Source organism: Hyla sarda, chromosome 4 (genome assembly GCF_029499605.1).
Source record: "Hyla sarda isolate aHylSar1 chromosome 4, aHylSar1.hap1, whole genome shotgun sequence".
Taxonomy (NCBI): Eukaryota; Metazoa; Chordata; class Amphibia; order Anura; family Hylidae; genus Hyla; species Hyla sarda.
In genome coordinates this window covers 133,532,821-133,555,785 of record NC_079192.1, presented here as the reverse complement: position 1 = coordinate 133,555,785, position 22,965 = coordinate 133,532,821, and the positions used below count along the sequence as shown (strand labels likewise).

The window sequence follows — 22,965 nt, the reverse complement described above, 5'->3', positions numbered from 1 at the left end:
AGGTAAAAAAAAAATTCTTGTGGATTGGGAGAACTATGGACCCGAAGAGAGGTCTTGGGAACCCAAGGCTAATATCCTTGACAAGGAACTCATTTGTAAATTCTGGGGTCCCAAAAAGAGGGGTAGACCTAAGGGGGGGGGGTACTGTAACGCTGAGTGCTCCGTGTCCCGCTTCTTCCCCGGAGCGCTCGCAGCGTTACACTCCTGCTTGCAGCGCCCCGGTCAGACTCGCTGACTGGGAGCGCTGCTCTTAGTCTTTCGGCGGGGATGCGATCCCCGCGGCGGGATGTGCCCGCCCTTGGGTCGCATCCCGTGTCACTCACCGGCCCCGTCCTCCTGCTCAGTCCCGGCACGCGGGGCCCCGCTCTCTAGGGCACGCGCGCAGGGTCTCTCAGATTTAAAGGGCCAGTGCACCATTAATTGGTGCCTGGCTCAATTAGTTCAAAACACTCCCTACACTATAAAAACCCACTTCCCCTTCCTGTCCCTGCCAGATCTTGTTGCCTTGCGCCAGTGAAAGCCTGTGTATCCAGACCCTTGCCGTTGCCCTGGACTACGAACCGTTGCTGCCTGCCCTGACCTTCTGCTGCGTCTGACCTTGCCTTTTGCCTAGTCCTTCTGTACCGCGCCTGACTCAGCAGTCAGTGAGGTTGAGTCGCTATTGGGTGGAACAACCTGGGGGTTACCTGCCTATACCGCTTTGCGGCGGGCTCTGGTGAAAACCAGTAACCCCTTAGATTCCGTTCACCTGGTATGGCCCATGCCAACACCTCACTGACATAGAGGATCCACTACCTATGTCTTCCCTGCATACCACTCCGGAGTCTGCAATACAGAAATTGGGATTACATTTGCTCAAGGCATATTTTATTACTAGTTATTTTCAACGGCCAGGATACATGAAGCAAAAACTCTAATCTTGTGAGTTTGTAAAACTTCTCTCTATGTGTAAAATGGGAATCTTAAAATAATTGGCTGAGCCAGCAGGTCTTGCTCCAAGTTCTCATCTAGGAAGCAGACAGAAGACAACAGCAGTAAGGACCAGGATCAGAGGAAACTGGATCTGCTGCAGGGCCTGCAGGAGGCTGGGGTAGGTAAGTTGAGCTTTTTTTTCTGCAGCCCCAGAAAACTTTAATGCTGTGATACCCCTTTCATTTATTTCTTCATTTTTATAATGCAGCAAGCATTTGATACTGTGCCACATAAAAGGTTGGTACATAAACTGAGAATTCATGGCTCAGTGATAGGAAACAGAGAGTAGTGATTAATGGTACTATTTGGCTGTTACAAATAGATCAGAATAGGTTGGAGAGATAGGAAAGTGGCAGATTATGTTTAACCCCTTAAGGATCTGGGGTTTTTCCGTTTTTGCATTTTTGTTTTTTGCTCCTTGCCTTTAAAAAATCATAACTCTTTCAATTTTGCACCTAAAAATCCATATGATGGCTTATTTTTTGCGCCACCAAATCTACTTTGTAATGACGTCAGTCATTTTGCCCACAAATCTACGGTGAAATGGGAAAAAAAATCATTGTGCGACAAAATTGAAAAAAAAACGCTGTTTTGTAAGTTTTGGGGGCTTCCGTTTCTACGTAGTACATTTTTCGGTAAAAATGACACCTGATATTTATTCTGTAGGTCCATACAATTAAAATGATACCCTACTTATATAGGTTTGATTTTGTCGGACTTCTGGAAAAAATCATAACTACATGCAGGAAAATTAATACGTTTAAAATTGTCATCTTCTGACCCCTATAACTTTTTTATTTTTCCATGTATGGGGCGGTATGAGGGCTCATTTTTTGCGCCGTGATCTGAAGTTTTTAACAATTTTTGCATTGATAGGACTTATTGATCGCTTTTTATTCATTTTTAAATGATATAAAAAGTGACCAAAAATGCACTATTTTGGACTTTGGAATTTTTTTGCGCGCACGCCATTGACCGAGCGGTTTAATTAATGATATATTTTTATAATTCGGACATTTCCGCACGCGGTGATACCATATATGTTTATTTTTATTTTTATTTACACTGTGTTTTTTTTTTATTGGAAAAGGGGGGTGATTCAAACTTTTAATAGGGGAGGAGTTAAATGATCTTTATTCACTTTTTTTTTTCACTTTTTTTTTTTGCAGTGTTATAGCTCCCATAGGGACCTATAACACTGCACACACTGATCTCTTACACTGATCACTGGTTTCTCATAAGAAACCAGTGATCAACGATTCTGCCGCATGACTGCTCATGCCTGGATCTCAGGCACTGAGCAGTCATTCGGTGATCGGACAGCGAGGAGGCAGGAAGGGGCCCTCCCGCTGTCCTGTCAGCTGTTCGGGATGCCGCGATTAGCCGCGGCTATCCCGAACAGCCCGACTGAGCTAGCCGGGAACTTTCACTTTTAGCGCGCGGCTAAAGGGTTAATAGCGCGCGGCGCCGCGATCGGCGCTGCGCGCTATTAGAGGCGGGTCCCGGCTATGACGCCGGGCCCGCCGTGATATGACGCGGGGTTACTGTGTAACCCCGCGTTATATCAGAAGAGCAGGACCAAGGACGTACCGGTACGTCCTTGGTCCTTAAGGGGTTAACACTGATAAATGTAAGGTAATGCACATGGGGAAGAAAAATCCAGGCTGGGATTATGTATTAAATGGGAGAACACTTGGGACGACTGACATAGAAAATTATTTAGGAGTTTTAGTTAACAGTAAATTTAGCTGTAGTGACCAGTGTCTGGCAGCTGCGGCCAAGGCAAATAAAATCATGGGGTGCATCAATAGGGGCATAGATGCCCATGACAAGGAAATAATTCTACCACTGTACAAATCACTAGTCAAACCACACATAGAATACTGTGTACAGTACTGGGCACCAGTGTACAAGAAAGATATAGTGGAGCTGGAGAAGGTTCAAAGACGAGCAACCGGGGTAATACAGGGAATGGGAGGACTACAGTACCCAGAAAGATTATCAGAATTAGGGTTATTTAGTTTAGAAAAAAGAAGGCTTAGGGGAGACCTAATAACTATGTATAAATATATCAGGGGACCGTACAGAGATCTCTCCCATGATCTATTTATACCCAGAACTGTATCTATAACAAGGGGGCATCCTCTACGTTTAGAGGAAAGAAGGTTTCTACACCAGCACAGAAGGGGGTTCTTTACTGTGAGAGCAGTGAGACTATGGAACTCTCTGCCAGAGGAGGTGGTCTGGGGAACTCAGTAAAAAATTTCAAAAGGAGCCTGGATGCATTTCTAGAGAGTAATAATATTACAGGTTATGTATACTAGATTTATAGGGACAGAACGTTGATCCAGGGATTTATTCTGATTGCCATATTTGGAGTCGGCAAGGAATTTTTCTCCCTAATGTGGGGCAGTTGGCAATTTGCCTTCCTCTGGATCAACTCAGTAGGGACACAATAGGGATATGGGTTAAACTTAATGGACTCTGGTCTTTTTCACCATTATGAACTATGTTACTATGTTTTCACATACATTGCACACTGTTCTGGGTGAAATCTCACTCCATGATGGTTCAGTATCTTGCCCCTGCCTCTCCTCTGCTGAATGACCTTCTGTGCTGAATGAAATGATGTAGTGTACTAGGTAAAGGGACAATTTAGCTGGAAAGTAGAAAAAGGGATAGTTGGACCAGGCATTTTTCACACCTAAAATTCTTAATATACAAAAGTATGTCCTTCTTTGTTATATCAACAATATTCGGAGGTATGGCAAATGGTTCTTTATCGTAAAAGAACTTGTAGAAAGAGTCAAGGACAGTTACAGGAGCAGACTACAGTTTAAATGAGTTATGAACTTATTGGATAAAAGCGAATGTAGCTGAAAGTTTGTTTTTTCCTGCGGCCTTGTTCACGCAGTTTTTGTTCCCATGTTTGTATTCACAAAAACATTCCCACAGTTTTTTGTAGCCATCTTTTGTTAAATAATACAATGTAAGCATAACCAGATGTTTTTGCATTGAGTTTCAATTAAATCAATAACTGGAAAAAGGCAGCCATTTTTGGTATGGGATATTGTGGTGGCCCAGTACAGGAGATGTTGCCCCGTACCCTTGCTGCTCTGTCAGGCAGCCTTCTTCAGTGTCCCCAGGGCTGCACCTGTTTCACCCCTCTACATATGTTCTGCAGTGTATTGTATTATAAAATGTGTTATATCTTTAACCCCTTAAGGACGGAGCCCATTTTCACCTCTAGGACGAAGCCCTTTTTTGCAAATCTGACCACTGTCACTTTAAGCATTAATAACTCTAGAATGCTTTTATTTATCATTCTGATTCCGAGAATGTTTTTTCGTGACATATTCTACTTTAACATAGTGGTAAATTTTTGTGGTAACTTGCATCCTTTCTTGGTGAAAAATCCCCAAATTTGATGAAAAAATAAAAAATTTAGCATTTTTCTAACTTTGAAGCTCTCTGCTTGTAAGGAAAATGGATATTCCAAATATTTTTTTTTATTCACATATACAATATATCTACTTTATATTTGCATCATAAAATTGACAAGTTTTTACTTTTGGAAGACACCAGAGGGCTTCAAAGTTCAGCAGCAATTTTCCAATTTTTCACAACATTTTCAAACTCACAATTTTTCAGGGACCAGTTCAAGTTTGAAGTGGATTTGAAGGGTCTTCATATTAGAAATATCCCATAAATGACCCCATTATAAAAACTGCACCCCCCAAAGTATTCAAAATGACATTCAGTAAATGTTTTAACCCTTTAGGTGTTTCACAGGAAAAGCAGCAAAGTGAAGGAGAAAATTCTAAATCTTAATTTTTTACACTCGCATGTTCTTGTAGACCCAATTTTTGAATTTTTACAAGGGGTAAAAGGAGAAAATGTATACTTCTATGTGTCACCCAATTTCTCTAGAGTAAGCACATACCTCATATGTCTATGTAAAGTGTTCGGCGAACGCAGTAGAGGGCTCAGAAGCGAAGGAGCGACAAGGGGATTTTAGAGAGTAAGTTTTTCTGAAATGGTTTTTGGGGGGCATGTCGCATTTAGGAAGCCCCTATGGTGCCAGAACAGCAAAAAAAAAAAAAAACACATGGCATACCATTTTGGAAACTAGACCACTTGAGGAACATAACAAGGAATAAAGTGAGCCTTAATACCCCACAGCTGTTTCACGACTTTTGCATATGTAAAAAAATATATATATTTTTTTCACTAAAATGTGGGGTTCCCCCCAAATTTCACATTTTTGCAAGGGTTAATAGCAGAAAAGACCCCCCAAAATTAGTAACCCCATCTCTTCTGAGTATGGAGGTACCCCATGAGTGGACCTGAAGTGCACTGCGGACGAACTACAATGCTCAGAAGAGAAGGAGTAATATTTGGCTTTTTGAGAGCAAATTTTGCTCTGGGGGCATGTTGCATTTAGGAAGCCCCTATGGTGCCAGGACAGCAAAAAAAAAACACATGGCATACCATTTTGGAAACTAGACCCCTTGAGGAACGTAACAAGGGATAAAGTGAGCCTTAATACCCCACAGGTGTTTCACGACTTTTGCATATGTAAAAAAAAAAAAAAAGTTTCACTAAAATGTGGGTTTCCCCCCAAATTTCACACTTTTGCAAGGGTTAATAGCAGAAAAGACCCCCCAAAATTTGTAACCCCATCTCTTCTGAGTATGGAGGTACCCCATAAGTGGACCTGAAGTGCACTGCGGGCGAACTACAATGCTCAGAAGAGAAGACGTCATATTTGGCTTTTTGAGAGCAAATTTTGCTCGGGGGGCATGTCACATTTAGGAAGCCCCTATGGTGCCAGGACAGCAAAAAAAAAACAAAAACAAAGATCCGTCAGACACCTGTGGGGGGTAAATTCTCACTGCACCCCTTATTACATTCCGTGAGGGGTGTAGTTTCCAAAATGGGGTCACATGTGGGTGTGTTTTTTTTTGTGTTTGTCAGAACCGCTGTAACAATCAGCCACCCCTGTGCAAATCACCTCAAATGTACATGGCGCACTGTCCCTTCTGGGCCTTGTTGTGCGCCCCCAGAGCACTTTGCGCCCACATATGGGGTATCTCCATACTCAGGAGAAATTGTGTTACAAATTTTGGGGGGCTTTTTTCCCTTTTACCTCTTGCGAAAATGAAAAGTATAGGGCAACACCAGCATGTTAGTGTAAAAATGTTTATTTTTTTACACTAACATGCTGGTGTAGACCCCAACTATTCCTTTTCATAAGGGGTAAAAGGAGGAGAAAAAAAAAATTTGTTAGGCAATTTCTCTCGAGTACGGCGATACCCCATATGTGACCCTATTCTGTTGCCTTGAAATACGACAGGGCTCCAAAGTGAGAGCGCCATGCGCATTTGAGGCCTGAATTAGGGACTTGCATACGGGTGGACATAGGGGTATTCTATGCCAGTGATTCCCAAACAGGGTGCCTCCAGATGTTGTAAAACTCCCAGCATGCTTGGACAGTCAATTGCTGTCCAAAAATGCTGGGAGTTTTTGTTTTGCAATAGCTGGAGGCTCCATCTTAGAAACACTGCCGTACAATGCGTTTTTCATTTTTATTGGGGAGGGGGGTGGGGGGGGGGGGCAGTGTACGTGTGTATATGTAGTGTTTTACTCTTTATTTTATGTTAGAGTAGTGTAGTGTTTTTAGGTTACATTCACACTGGAGTCTCCCGCTAGGAGTTTGAAAATTTGTCGCAGCTCAAATTTGTAGCGGGGAACTCACTGTAATCTGCCGCCAGTGTGAATGTAGCCTGTACATTCACATGGGAGGGGGGTCAAAACTACAACTCCCAGCATGCACTGACAGACCATGCATGCTGGGAGTTGTAGTTTTGCAACAGCTGGAGGCACACTGGCTGGAAAACCTTGAGTTAGGTTCTATGACCTAACTCAGTATTTTCCAACCAGTGTGCCTCCAGCTGTTGCAAAAATACAACTCCCAGCATGTACTGATTGCGGAAGGGCATGCTGGGAGGTGTAGTTATGCAATGGCTGGAGGCACGCAAGTACAACTCCCAGCATGCCAAGACAGCCTTATGCTGTTCCTGAATGCTGGGAGTTGTAGTTTTGCAAGATTTAGAGGGGTTCAGGTTGTAAATCACTGTCCAGTGGTCTCAAAACTGTGGCCCTCCAGATGTTGCAAAACTACAACTCGCAGCATGCCCAGACAGCAAACTGCTGTCTGGGCATGCTGAGAGTTGTAGTTTTGCAACATCTGGAGGGCTACAGTTTGAGACCACTTAGTGATCTACAACCTGAACCCCTCTAAATATTGCAAAACTACAAGTCCCAGCATGCCCACACAGCAAACAGCTGTCTGGGCATGCTGGGAGTTGTAGTTTTGCAACATCTGGAGGGCCACGGTTTAGAGACCACTGTAAGCTGTGGCCCTCCGAATGTTGCTAGGCAACAACTCACCTAGCAGGACCAGGAAGTATTGCTGCCGCCGCACGTGGGGGAGGATCGCGCTCCGGGATCCGGGATCCAGGTAAGGGACCTTCGGCGCCGACCTTCCCTGGACAGTTCCCCCGTTTTGCCCGGACACCGATAGGTGGGCAAAGCGGGGGAACTGAACTTTAACCCCCCTCCCACGGTCTGGTATCAGTCGGTCGCTCGGCCGACCAATAGCAGGGATAGGAGGGGTGGCACCCCTGCCACCAAACTCCTATCCCTTCAGGGGGATCGAGGGTGTCTCGGACACCCCCGATCCCTCTTATTTTCCGGGTCACCAGTGAATTGACCTGCGATTTGCGCGCATCGCGGTCATGGGGGGATCTCAGGACCCCCCTCGGCGATGTGCCGGGATGCCTGCTGTTAGATAACAGCAGTCATCCCGGCCCGATCACCGCTACCGGTGATGCGGCGCTCCCGGAACCCCGGCAAGTGACACTTCGCGGCGCCGTACATGTACGTCGCTCGTTGTGAAGGGGTTAAGAGTTATGTCATGGGATTTTTACCCAGGAGGTACCAGTGACCAGATGATCCAAAGAGTGACCTATGGGCTCCCTGCTAGTCTCCCCCATATTATCCCTGGGTGGAGCTTGTTTCTATTTCTCTTTGAGCTCTTGCTTCCTGCTGAGGTCCAGTGCAGTCGCCTAGTGTGGGTGTCCAGAGTGTTGGAGGCCTCAAAGTCAAGTCCTGAAGCCACCATCATTTCAAGTAAGCTGAAGTCACAGCTTTATGAGTCAAGTCAGTCCCTGTCATCTGTCAAGTCAGCGTGATCTGCATTCAATTGTCCAGTCCTACTACAAGTCCCAGCAAGCCCTTAAGGTCTCTGCGTCACTGGTCACCTCCTTGGGCCCTAGCCGAACTGTATAGACTGTACCAACGGTCTACTCTCAGTAAAGCCAGGCCTCCAGGCAGGCTGCTCACCAGCTTCCAACCTTGGAGCAAACACAGGGAAGAACTCCACATACAGCTCTGGCATTGTGAGCTGCAACTAGCAAATCCCCTCTGCAAGGCCATTGTATGTTGAAATTATCGTATGTCGGGGCCATTGTAGGTCGGGGGTCAGTGTACCTTTTTATATAGAAGGTGTACTAAGAGGCGTACTTAGCCGCCATGCCCCCTCCCATTGACTTGCATTGACGTGGCGTGACGTCACGAGGGGCCCCCGAAGCCTGCATCTAGCTTTCGGAACAAAATGTTTGGAACGCTGGAGCAGTGAAGTACCCCTTTAATGTGTACCTATTGTTAAAAAAAAACTTTTGTCATGGGTTGCAGACATGTTAAAAGTTTTGAACATGGGACCATTACCAATCACTAGATATAGCCAAGGGAAGCATGCGACAGTGGGATGGGTGAAGGGAAAGGGATGTGATTCTAAATTTCTACATATGCATTAATATTATTTTGTTCTGTATCTAAGTTTGTTTTGAAGCCCTTAACTGCTTTTTTGTGACCAGTTCCTGAGGCATACTGTTCCATAAATTTCAAATAAGAAGGATTGTCGACCCTGGAGAGTAAACCTTTTTTTCTCCAATAGACGGAGCACCATAGAAGGAGCCACTTGACATTGCATGCTGTTCTGTAGTCTATGATTTACGGTGTTGTTGTTGATGTATGTTTTTATTATCAACAGTAATGGTAAATGGTGAAGGGAATCTTTCACCTATTTTATTCCTGATTAGAGACATATACCGAAATATGTTATTTTTATCACTTTTTATTTTCTGATTGTAATTTTTTTAAATTTCCTTTTTTATGCATTATTAGGGGCGGCCATCGTGCCAGCACAATGGACATAGGCAACAATAGACTGAAGTTATTCCCAGTCAGATGACTTGAAGACGCTATTGAGCATTGTTTGTGAACATATTTGAGGTCATTCTACAGGAAGGGGGTGCTAATCTCTACTGTGAAATATGATGGATCCTGTCTGTGCTGAGAAGTAAGGCATTACTGGGAAATTATCTGTACATAAACGGAAGTCTCAGCATTGTCTTAGCCCTAGTGGTCAGAATGAAAACTGAAGATTTCATGATAATTTTTTAAAATATAGATAGTAAGATGCAACATGACGTACATTTATGTCTTTTAAATAAAGTAAGCACAGGAGCTGGGCTTGACTCATGAACAGGAGGTCCTGGCTGCTATCAGCAGCCAGGGACCCGCGGTAATGGTGGACATCAGCGATCACGCTGATGCCCACCATTAACCCTTCAGGTGCTGTGATCAATACCAATAACGGCATCTGCAGCATTATTGGTCAAAAGGGCTGCCAGAGGTCCCCTTACATCTCCTCCTCTGGTCTGCCTTCTAGCTTACCAGAGAAGTAGATTGCCGATATTACTGATCAGTGCTTTGCCTATTCATAGCACTGATTACTAACTGCAGTTATGATTGCGATAGGTCGTCCCCTATTGGGAAATAAAAAAAATATTTATTTTTTTAAATGTGAATAAGCCCCTCCCCTAATAAAAATAAATAAAAATAAAAAATGTAACCCCCTCCTGCCCAAAAAAATTGAGTAAAAATATATATGGTATCATTGCGTGCATAAATTTCCGAACTATAAAAAAAATAAGGTTAATGATCCTGAACAGTGAACAGCGTAAACGTAAACAATTTCACAGGGCATCCACCTAACCGAGTCCTTATGGGCAAACAGACACCGACTCTAGAAAACAATTGTAATCCTCTGTGGAAGATCAAAAAGCAGATCTCTTGGGACCACACAGTGGGTACAACCGACAAACTGCGGACATCGTTAGAAAATAATAACTGGTTTATTAGACAACACGTTTTGGGTGCTTGTGCCCCCTTTGTCAAGTCTGGTGATACATAGGTACATTAATTATTTATAAACACTTACAAATTGTAAAATAACCCTGTGAGTTTGTGAAAAATTTTCCGCTGAATTTTCCGAAAAAATTTGGTTCAGACCGAATTTATTCACGCTGAATCACCATTAAAAACAGCTATTTCTGGCCTACAGAAAGCCTGAATAGGGGTGTATAGCACTTTGCCTTGTCCTAACATGCATAGGGAGTGTGCTGTGTTAGTGAAATAATACTGTTATTCAATATGACATGCAGATTACAGGCATTGCTATTAGAATCACTCATTTTAATTTAATTTCATTTGAATTCATTTAAATTTTTTAGTACCCATTCTGGTGAGCATTGAGCTGGCGGTCCTCCGCCAGGTGAGATTCCACCTGTTCCAGCCCCTGCCTCTCAGCGCCCCCTGACTGTGAAAGTGTGAATGTTTCATTTAATCAGTTATGGTTCATTGTCATCGCTCCAAGCTGCTTCATTGGATTCTTGTGATAATTCCACAGGTAGACGACCATAGGGCCTCAGTCTTGAAAAGATTACATCGATTTTTTTAAATTTAACATTTATATTAGATTCCCAAGTTTAATGTCCCGGTGTTTACTTTGAACTAATACTGTATGACCACAAAACCCAGTCTAACAAGGAGTCACATGGCAGCACAATGACAGAACCTAGAGGTGGCAGCAGCATGAGACCATAATCTGGCAGAATGACACAGCCTGGAATTGGCGGCAGCACAAGGAGACCATATAGTGGCAGTACGACCCAGTCTAGAAGTGGCAACAGCATGACAAGACTATATGGCCTTACAATAGAGAAGATTAAAGATATTTTTGAAATTTTAAATTGAAGGTTTTAGATATATTACAATTTTAAAAGTTTAATTTAAGGTGCCAACAGCATAAGGAGACCATATGGTGGCACAATGACACAGCTGGCGGCAGCATGAACAGTCGATAGGGCTTCACAATCACTAAGATTAAAAGATACATTTTAAAATTGAAATTGAAGATTTATGGTAGCTAGTGCTACCATAAAATATTTTTAGGTAATGTCCCAGGCCCAGCAGCATCAGTTAACCATATAGTGGCTGAATGGCACAGCCTGGAGCTGGCGGCAGCATGATTAGACAATAGAGTTTCACAATCCCTAAGATTAAATTATGAATTTTAAAATTGAAAGGGAAGATTTTGAAATTGAAATTCAAGATTACACTCCCAAATTTTAATGTCCCGGGCCCCGGCGTGTGGTTACAAAGGACCAAATCTAACAAGGACTCACATTTCACGTGGCGGCACAATGACACAGCCTGGAGGTGACATCAGTATGAGGAAACCATATAGTGGCTGAATGACCGCCTGGAGTTTGTGGCAGCATGAGGAGACCATATAGTGGCTGAATGGCACAGCCTGGAGTTGGCGGCAGCAGGAGTAGAACATATAGTGTCTGAATGGCACAGCATGGAGTTTGTGGCAGCATGAGGAGACCATATGGTGTCTGAATGGCAAAGACTGGAGGTGGCTGAAGCAGGAGGAGACCATATAGTGGCTTAATGGCACAGCCTGGAGGTGGCTGAAGCATGAGGAGACCATAAAGTGGCCGAATGGCACAGCCTGGAGTTGGCTGAAGCATATAAACCCTTAATTAAACCGCACGGTCAATGGCGTACGCGCAAAAAATTCCAAAGTCCAAAACAGCGTATTTTTAGTCACTTTTTATGTCACAAAAAAATGAATAAAAAGCTATTTAAAAAGTCGGATCAATGCAAAAATGGTACTGATTAAACTTCAGAACACGGTGCAAAAAATGAGCCCTCATACCAGCCCGTACACGGAAAAATAAAAAAGTTATAGGGGTCAGAAGATGACAATTTTAAACGTATAAATTTTCCTGCATGTAGTTATGATTTTTTTCAGAAGTACGACAAAATCAAACCGATATAAGTAGGGAATCATTTTAACTGTATGGGCCTACAGAATAAAGGTAAGGTGTCATTTTTACCAAAAAATGCACTGCGTAGAAACGGAAGCCCCCAAAAGTTACAAAATGACATTTTTTCTTCAGTTTTGTCTCACAATGAATTTTTTTTTCCGTTTCGACATGGATTTTTTGGTAAAATGACTGATGTCACTGCAAAGTAGAATTGGTGGCACAAAAAATAAGCCATCATATGGAATTTTATGTGCAAAATTGAAAGTGTTATGCTTTTTAGAAGGTGCAAATGAAAATGCAAAAACAGAAAAACGCTGAGTCCTTAAGGGGTTAAAAAAAGGAAGTTTTCTATGTTTTATTTGTGCTTAAAAAAAACACATTTTCCCCCATCTCATACACAGACTTTTGACCGAAGCCCAAACACAGGAAGTGCAGTCTGGAGTGCTGAGGGGGGTGTGTCCAATCATAGCTCCTCTCACACTTAACTGCCATATGCTGTTGGTTGGACACACCCCCCTCAGCACTTCAGGCTGCACTTCCTGTTTTTGGGCTTCGGTCCAAAGTCTGTGTATGAGATGGGGGAAAATGTGCTCTTGAGCTTTTTTAAGCACAAACAAAACATAGAAAACTTCATTTTTTTTAAACAAAGTATATTAGAAATATTTTTTATTTACCATAAGGAGTGCAATAGTAAAAATTAGTTTTAATGAGAGTTACCATTTAAGTTTTAGCTAATGCATATCCTCAATGCATATCCTCAATCCTCAATACTTACTTGTGGTTTATTTAATTTCTGAAACTCGGGACCAGCACCTTAATTATGTTTTGCAGTATCCATGGTAGCACAATGAGAGAGTCTGGAGTTGGTAGCATCAGCATGAGGAGACCAAAGAGCAGCACAACGAGAGAGCCTGGAGGTGGCAGAATCAGCATGAGGAGACCATAGAGCAGAACAATTAGAGAGCCTGGAGGTGGCAGCATCAGCATGAGGAGACCATATGGCAGCACAATGACAGTCCCTGGAGGTGGTAGCATCAGCATGAGGAGACCATATGGGGGCACAATGACAGAGCGTGGAGGTGGTAGCATCAGCATGAGGAGACCATAGAGCAGCACAATGAGAGAGCCTGGAGGTGTCAGCATCAGCATGAGGAGACCATAGAGCAGCACAATTAGAGAGCCTGGAGGTGGCAGCATCAGCATGAAGAGACCATATGGCGGCACAATGACAGAGCCTGGAGGTGGTAGCATCAGCATGAGGAGACCATATGATGGCACAATGACAGAGCATGGAGGTGGTAGCATTAGCATGAGGAGACCATAGAGAAGCACAATGAGAGAGCCTGGAGGTGGCAGCATCAGCATGAGGAGACCATATGGCGGCACAATGACAGAGTCTGGAGGTGGTAGCATTAGCATGAGGAGACCATAGAGCAGCACAATGACAGAGCCTGGAGGTGGCAGCAGCAGCATGAGGGCCATGACAACTGAGATAGGAGTTTGAGAAACCCACCAACTGTTCACTGGGGGTGTTGAATGTCGCTTGGGATGAAGTGGATGACCAAGTGAACCGATCAATCACGGCTACTGGGTTGCTGGTCGAGATACGACTGCTAGCTGACACTGGGAGCTCAGACTTCTCGCTGCGACTCTGGCTGCCGCACGTCCCTACTCTGCTGCGACCTCTGCCTGCATCTGATGAATTAAGGCCTGCATCTGATGAATATTGGCTGTCCTTTGACAGTATCTAGACCCTTGACAGATTAACAGGTACAAAATAGTACACTACTTACATGTAGGTATGTGGTATGCACTTATGTGGGCAGAAAAATGCACTACAGTACGCTTAAAAATATGTATTTTTGCACACCAGCAGTACACAGCAGTGCTGCAACACACAGTCGCTGTGTACTAAACCCCAAATTGCACTCACTTACTGACTATTAGGAATGGACTGCTGGGAATAAAACACCATCGGTGATTACTTTTGGCTATGCTTTCACAATATCTAGGTCCTTGACAGATTAACAGGTACAAAATAGTACACTACATAGATGTAGGTATGTGGTATGCACTTATGAGGGCAGAAAAATGCACTACAGTACGCTTAAAAAAACATATTGGAGTAAAACACCAGCCGGTGATTACTTTTGCCTGGACTTTCACAGTATCTAGGCCCATGACAGATTAACAGCTACAAAATAGTACAGTACTTAGATGTAGGTATGTGGTATGCACTTATGAGGGCAGAAAAATGTGCTACAGTACGCTTAAAAAAATGTATTTTTGCAAAACACCAGCAGTACACAACAATGCTGGAGCACACAAAAGCTGTGTACTAAACACAGATATTTACAGACTAGTACCAGCAGATTATTTGTTGTGCAACAAAGACACAGAATTGTACTGAAAAATGATTCCTGCCTCCTCTACTAAGGTTTATGAAGTTGAGGCAGCTTGTTGAAATGTATGAGGCAACACACAGCTCTCTTCCCCTCTCTGTAATACAATGCTGAAAAAAGTGACTGGGAGGTTATTTGCTGCAGTAAAAATCATTTTCAGTGAAAAAAAAAACACTGCTCTCTGTCCACCAGAATGCTGATGTGACTAGGAGGTGAAACGCTGCTGGAAAAAGCATTTCTGTGTAACACACACAGGCTGTCTGTCCTATCTCTCTGCAGTGTAATGAATGATATGACAAGGCTGCCGAATATGTAGTGCTGGCTGGTGACTGGCTGGCATCCTGCATGTGATTCAGGATCATCCCACCTACCCTGTTCCCGCCTTCCCAGAGTTCCTTATCCCATGTCCTCACATGTGGATCTGCCATTTTAGATTCCCTAGAGCCTGGACTGCACTAAATAGAGTTTAATGAAGCGATTTGCGCTATAGAATTGCAGCGATATTCACATTCCTTGAGAATTTAATTTTTCATGAAATGCGTAACAAATTCGGATTCGTCAGCTTCAATTCACTCATCTCTAACTAAGATAACACATCCTAGATCTGAATGAATGAACTAATCGTATGAAATACTTTCGTCTTTACATAGTTGAATGTGCTGACAACAAAATCACACAAAAATTATCAAGGGAAATCAAATTTATCAACCCATGGAGGTCTGGATATGGAGTCACACTCAAAATCAAAGTGGACAACCACACTACAGGCTGATCCAACTTTGATGTAATGTCCTTAAAACAAGTCAAAATGTGGCTCAGTAGTGTGTGTGGCCTCCACGTGCCCGTATGACCTCCCTACAATGCCGGGGCATGCTCCTGACAGTCTGTGGTACAATGTGGCATTGGTGGATGGAGTGAGATAGGATGTTCCAGATGTGCTCAATCGGATTCAGGTCTGGGGAACGCGGGGGCCAATCCATAGCATGTATGCCTTCCTCTTGCAGGAACTGCTGACACACTCCAGTCACATGAGGTCTAGCATTGTCTTGCATTAGGAGGAACCCAGGGCCAGCCGCACCAGCATATGGTCTCACAAGGGGTCTGAGGATCTCCTCTTGGTACCTTATGGTAGTCAGGCTACCTCTGGCAAGCACATGGAGGGCTGTGCGCCCCCCCCCCCCAAAGAAATGACACCCCACACCATTACTGACCCACCGCCAAACTGGTCATGCTGGAGGATGTTGCAGGCAGCAGAACGTTCTCCACGGCATCTCCAGACTCTGTCTTGTCTGTCACATGTGCTCAGTGTGAACCTGCTTTCATCTGTGAAGAGCACAGGGCACCAGTGGCAAATTTGGTGTTCTCTGGAATTGCCAAATGTCCTGCATGGTGTTTGGCTGTAAGCATAACCCCCACCTGTGGATGTTGGGCCCTCATACCACCCTCATGGAGTCTGCTTCTGACCGTTTGAGTGGACACATGCACATTTGTGGCCTGGTGGAGGTCATTTTGCAGGGCTCTGGCAGTGCTCCTCCTGCTCCTTCTTCCACAAAGGCGGAGGTAGCAGTCCTGCTGCTGGGTTTTTGCCCTCCTATGGCCTCCTCCACGTCTCCTGATGTACTGGCCTGTCTCCTGGCCTGCCTCCATGCTCTGGACACTACGCTGACAGACACAGCAAACCTTCTTGCCACAGCTTGCATTAATGTACCATCCTGGATGAGCTGCACTACCTGAGCCACTTGTGTGGGTTGTAGACTCTGTTTCATGCTACCACTAGAGTGAAAGCACTGCCAGCATTCATACATGACCAAAACATCAGTTAGGAATCATAGGAACTTAGAAGTGGTCTGTGGTCACCACCTGAAGAATCACTTCTTTATTGGGGGTGTCTTGCTAATTGCATATCATTTCCACCTGTTGTCTGTTCCATTTGCACAACAGCATGTGAAATTGATTGTCAATCAGTGTTGCTTCCTGAGTGGACAGTGTGATTTCAGAGAAGTGTCATTGACTTGGAGTTACATTGTGTTGTTTAAGTGTTCCCTTTATTTTTTTGAGCAGTGTACATATGCACAAGATATAAATTAACATTAACAATAGATTTAAAAGATGCACATAATTATTCCATATAAATATGTAAAAAATAAATAAAAATAAAAAAGATATATAAAAAATATATACATATTTAATTTTCCTTTTTTTAAATATATTTATATGGAATAATTATGTGTATCTTTTAAATCTATTGTTAATGTTATTTATATATTGTGCATATGTATTTTAAAATTTGCAGTATATTGCCCCATTAACGTAACCTTGACAAGATGTGATATCCTGACCTTCATAACGTCATCCCGTTCACTAACTCATGTTTTTTTTACAATTTGTAAGCGTATAAAGAATGAATGTACCTATGCATCACCAGACTTGACAAAAGTGGCACAAGCTCCCAAAATGTGTTGTCTAATAAACCAGTTTATATTTTGTCATGGTGTCCGCGGTTTGTCCGTTGTACCCACGATGTGCGACCCAGAGATCCGCTTTTTGATCTTCCTCAGAGGATTACAGTTGTTTTCTGCAAAAATGAGCCATCATAGATCACTTTATAGGGAAAATTTGGAAAGTCATAGATCAGAATAGGGCAATTTTAAATATACTAATTTTGTTTAAAAAGTTTGAGTTTTTATTAAAGTAGTACAGAAATAGTAAAGCATGTTAACATGGGTATCATTTTAACTGTATTGACCCAAAGAATAAAAGGAACATGTTTTACCTTAAAGGGATATTCCAGGCCAAAACTTTTTTTATATATATCATCTGGCTCTGGAAAGTTAAACAGATTTGTAAATTACTTCTATTAAAAAATCTTAATCCTTCCAATAGTTATTAGCTTCTGAAGTTGAGTTGTTGTTTTCTGTCTAACTGCTCTCTGATGACTCACGTCCCGGGAGCTGTGCAGTTCCTATGGGGATATTCTCCCATCATGCACAGCTCCCGGGACGTGACATCATCATTAAGCAGTTAGACAGAAAACTTCAGAAGCTAATAACTATTGGAAGGATTGAGATTTTTTTATAGAAATAATTTACAAATCTGTTAAACTTTCTGGAGCCAGTTGTTATATATAAAAAAAGGTTTTGCCTGGAATACCCCTTTAAAGTGTACTGCGTAAAAATGAAACCCTTCAAAAGTTGGAAAATTGCGGGTTTCTTTTCAATTTTCCCACAAAATAATAGTATGTTGATTGCAACATACATTTTAGGGTAAAATAAAAGGTTTCATTACAAAGTACAATTGTTTGCACATAAAACAAACCCTCATATGAGTGTGTGGATGAAAAAATGAAAAAGTTATGGCTCTTAGAAGGTGAGGAGGAAAAACAAAAATGCAAAAATGAAACTGATTGTGTCCTCAAGGCCAAAATGGGCTGTGTCCTTAAGGGGTTAAACAATGGTCATTTTTTGATTACACATTCTTGTTAAGTCAGCTTAAACCTACAGACCTTAAAGGGGTACTCCGGTGGAAAACTTTGTTTTTTTTAAATCAACTGGTGCCAGAAAGTTAAACAGATCTTAATCCATCCAGTACTTATTAGCTGCTGAATACTACAGAGGAAATTATTTTCCGTTTGAAACACAGAGCTCTCTGCTGAATCACGAGCACAGTGCTCTCTGCTGACATCTCTGTCCATTTTAAGAACTGTCCAGAGTAGGAGAAAATCCTCATAGCAAACATATGCTACTCTGGACAGTTCCTAAAATAGACAGAGATATCAGCAGAGAGCACTTTGCTCGTGATGTCAGCTGAAAGCACTGTGTTCCAAAAAGAAAATGATTTCCTCTGTAGTATTCAGCAGCTAATAAGTACTGGAAGGATTAATATTTTTTAATAGAAGTAATTTACCAATCTGTTTAACTTTCTGGTGCAAGTTGATTTAAAAAAATATATTGTTTTCCACCGGAGTATCCCTTTAATGGAGTACTCCCATGGAAAACTTTTTTTTTTTTTTTTATCAACTGGTGCCAGAAAGTTAAACAGATTTGTAAATTACTTCTATTAAAAAATCTTAATCCTTCCAAAACATTTTATGGGCTGTATACTACAGAGGAAATGCTTTTCTTTTTGCATTTCTTTGATGTCACAACCACAGTGCTCTCTGCTGACCTCTGCTGTCCATTTTAGGAACTTTCCAGAGCAGGATATGTTTGCTATGGGGATTTTCTCCTGCTCTGGACAGTTCCTAAAATGGACAGCAGAGGTCAGCAGAGAGCACTGTGTTCGTGACATCAGAGAAATCCAAAAAGAAAAGCATTTCTTCTGTAGTATATAGCCCCTAATAAGTACTGGAAGAATTAAGATTTTTTAATAGAAGTAATATATAAATCTGTTTAACTTTCTGGCAACAGTTGATTAAAAAAAAAAAAAAGTTTTCCACGGAAGTACCCCTTTAAGTTTACTTAAAGGGGTTCTCTCCCCATAGACATCTTATCCCCTATCCTTTGGATCTCTCCTCTCTCCTGCAGCCCCCCTGTCTTCTGGTGCACGGAACGAACTTTGCTCTGTACCTGATGACTGGCGATACAGGGGCGATACTGTGCATGCTGCTGTCACATGTGCCTCATTACTGTACTGCCCAATACCCCCAAATACTACGCTCTGGGTATAGGAGAACTTGGGGATGGGGACATAGAATTTTTTGAAGAAATTGGCTCTGTTTTTCTAATGCTGGACAACTCCTTTAAGCTTCTAAGTGCTAATTGGCTCTGTGGTTCTTTAGCTAGAGTTCAATCATTTTGATGACATGATCACAAGTCCTTGAGCTTTAGGCTGCTGATTGGCTCTGTGTAGTTATTACCATAATTTGAGCAAATTATGCCAAAATACATACACAGTCCAGGCTTCACTAATGGGGAAGAAGAGAAGGCCCACAAAGGTCACCAGCCCATCTGACATTTGCCAGAATTGCCAGATGGGCAATGTGGCCCTATTTTACTGTATTTATAGTTAATGCTGCCTGTATACATAGCTGCAGATAAAATATTCAGGCATTGATGTTGTCCTTGACTATGTCCTCTCGACAGTACATTATAGTTCCAGCTCCACAATACAGGCTGTCCTCCCTGGAGAGATACTTTCAGGCATTATCAAATAAGAGACATTCCCCCTCATTTCCCCTCAACCCCATGTGAAGAGAAGATCAAAGAAGTCTTCTCACTAAGGACCTGTTTTCCGACTTCCTACTTCACGCAATTCAATCAAGTTCATTTGCAATTCATGGTGAGATCTCCGGTAAAGCTGTCAGGAGATGAGAAAATGTGCACCTGAGCTGAGCAGTTCTGGGACCTTTATCAGCTGTATACGTGAAGCGATAATCTCTTCTTAATGGAAAACACAGAATGTAACTAGTAATGATCTAGTAATGTAGTGGTTTTTAATTGAGCAAAGTTTCTCTATTAGTACTAAAGACTTTCTTGACAAATACAGCCTGATGCAGTGCAGCTGATGCCAACTTTCATCCAATGTTCCCTGCAGGGGTAGTGTTTAATTTGATGTAGACAATGTCTTGTGTCCAGCAATGGGACATGGACCTGTGCAGAAAGCTCGCTCAGTTACAAAAAACAATTGTCTCACTCAGGTATAAACCAATGGGCCTATACAACTAATATACAACGCTAGAAGGTTTCCAGGCCCTTTTACTTTTGTTTCTATATCTTGATTGGAGTCATCTGTGGTAAATTCATTTGATTGGACAGGATTTGGAAAGACACAGCTCTGTCTATATAACGTATAGTATTCAAGTTGTGGGAGCCTGGCCCACATTAACTCATGATGTACATAGGGATTCACAGTAATTGGTTAAAGGGGTATTCCAGGGAACTCAACTTTTCCCCTATCCGCAGTGTTTGGACCCCCGCCCCCACACTCTCCGGTATGAGGCTCAGCAACTTGGCTATCTTCCAAGCACTCCAGCGCCCACCCTCAGAGACAAGCAGGAGCGAAGGCGTGCTCAGCCAATCATGGGCTGCAACAGGACCTCATCTCAGCTGATGATTGGCTGAGCGGGCTGTCACTCCTGCTTGTCTCGGAAGGTGGAGGCTGAAGCACTCTAAGGACGGATGAGTTGCCAGGCCCCATACTGGAGATCGCGGGGGGTCCCAGCAGGCTGACCCCCTGCAATTAGATACTTATTAAGTTCCCTGGAAGACCCCTTTAAAACTTGTAGACTGTGACTTGTCCTGAAAAGGAACTCCACCTGTGTGCCAACTATGGAAGTTAAGAAATATCCAGCTTTCTCTCTATACCACATAAGAAAACCTTCTATTGGAATAGGCATTTTGCGCTTAATATGGGTACTGTCATTATAAACAACTTTTTATATGTCATAAAGACAAATCAAACGTTTTGGTTTGTTGGGTTCTAAATGTTCAGACCCTGACCAAGAAGAAAAAAAAGGCGGGTAAAAAGGCACACTAGATTAAAAAAATATATATATATACATGACTAAGACAGTGTCATAATGGAAGTCTAAGGGACCATCTCGCTCACAGAGATACAGAGCTGAGAGACACTGAACTCTCAGACTTCGGCCATTAAAAACTTTTCACATGTCCTTAGGACAAGTCAAATATTTTGTTATAATGAAAGGTATACTCTATAGCTACACAGAGGCATTCTCCAGCAATTAACAAATGTATCCCCCATCCACAGGAGACCTCAGCGCACCCCCCCCCCTCCCCCCAATCTCCTGAATGTTCTTGCTGCACCATGCTCCATGCATTCTATATAGGAGTGCTAAAGATAACCTACAGGGGGTCTGGCCTCCCCCCCATGATTAAACATGTATCCACTATCCTGTGTATAGCAGATAAGTTGTTAAAGGTTTAAGTACCCCTTTAACCTACTAAATGGAATAAGACATAAATGTTCTTCATTTTGCAACACTGAAATAAATACTGATGTAATATTTATTTTGTGTTACCTTGTCAGTGTAATATAGGATTTAGTTTTTGAAAGACAAATAAAAAACCAGCAAGGTCCTAGAGGCTCTTAAGGACAATGCACTCTGGGGGTCAGCCATTTAATTTGATCACTGCTACCTTGAATTTGTGCCAGTATAAATGTGATACTGTATACACTATCCTGAGAGACTGCCAATGCAAATGAGCCATATACTGTCCAGGAATAAAGTACAGACACTGGGATGCCAGCCAGTTACTACATGCCAACATGAATGAAGCACTCTGCCTAACAAATTTATAGAGCAAGATCAGCCATAAATGACTGAAGTGCGGCATAGACACAACAATATGGCACGGATTAGACAAAACTCTGATATTTTATTGAAATGTATCCCAATATTTTGTGCTAATATTTTGTTGCACATCCATGCAATGCAAATTTTTACTTTACAAATGTTTTCAAATCAACCGGTACCAGATAGTTAAACAGATTTGTAAATTACTTCTATATATATATATATATATATATATATATATATATATATATATATATAAACTTAACCCTTTTAGTACTTATCAGCTGCTGTATGCTCCAGAGGAAGTTGTATAGTTCTTTTCTTTCTGACCACAGTGCTCTCTGCTGACACCTCTGTCCATGTCAGGAACTGTCCAAAGTACAAGCAAATCCCCATAGAAAACCTCTCCTGCTCTGGACAGTTCCTGACACAGACAGATGTGTCAGCAGAGAGCACTATGGTCAGACAGAAAATAAATTTTGAAAAGAAAAGAACTTCCTCTGTAATATACAGCAGCTGATAAGTACTGGAAGGATTAAGATTTTTAAATAGAATTAATTTACAAACCTGTTTAACTGTCTGGCACCAGTTGATTTAAAAAAAAAATTGTTTCCACTGAAGTACCCCTTTAATCTACCATTTTCTACATTGAGAAAGAATATTCTGGTAACATTGCTTAGACTTTAGCTATCTGTATTATATAAAAATCTATATTACTTACATATTTATTAAGGGGCTTTATCCACTTTGGACAATCTCTTTATGTAAGAAGTGTCCTGATCAAATGGTGTCCCCCCAGTTATCAGATATAATCCATTAAGGAATGTTCAATTCAGTAGTCACCGCATACACATTAGACATGTCAGCAGCATGACCAACCAACTCCATCAGATGTATATGGAAGTCTCCTAACTCTCCCCAACACATGATGTCAAGATAGAGAAGGATCAGGCATATTGGATTTCAGGATTCATGTAATTAAGATAATTGGAGGTACCGGGAAAGATAGCTGTCAACTGAACAAGTATTTAGCCAAAAGCTACTGAAGGTGTATGAAAAGTTTAAAGGAGTAATCCAGAGATAAATTATT

The 22,965-nt window shown here is 42.2% G+C and overlaps 1 long non-coding RNA gene across 1 annotated transcript in view; it reads right to left on the bottom strand.

The window, feature by feature from the left end:
• The window catches only part of LOC130366909 (uncharacterized), a 104,056-nt gene that overhangs the window by 29,064 nt on the left and 52,027 nt on the right, over positions 1 to 22,965 (bottom strand). The gene's annotated exons all lie outside the window — the stretch shown is intronic.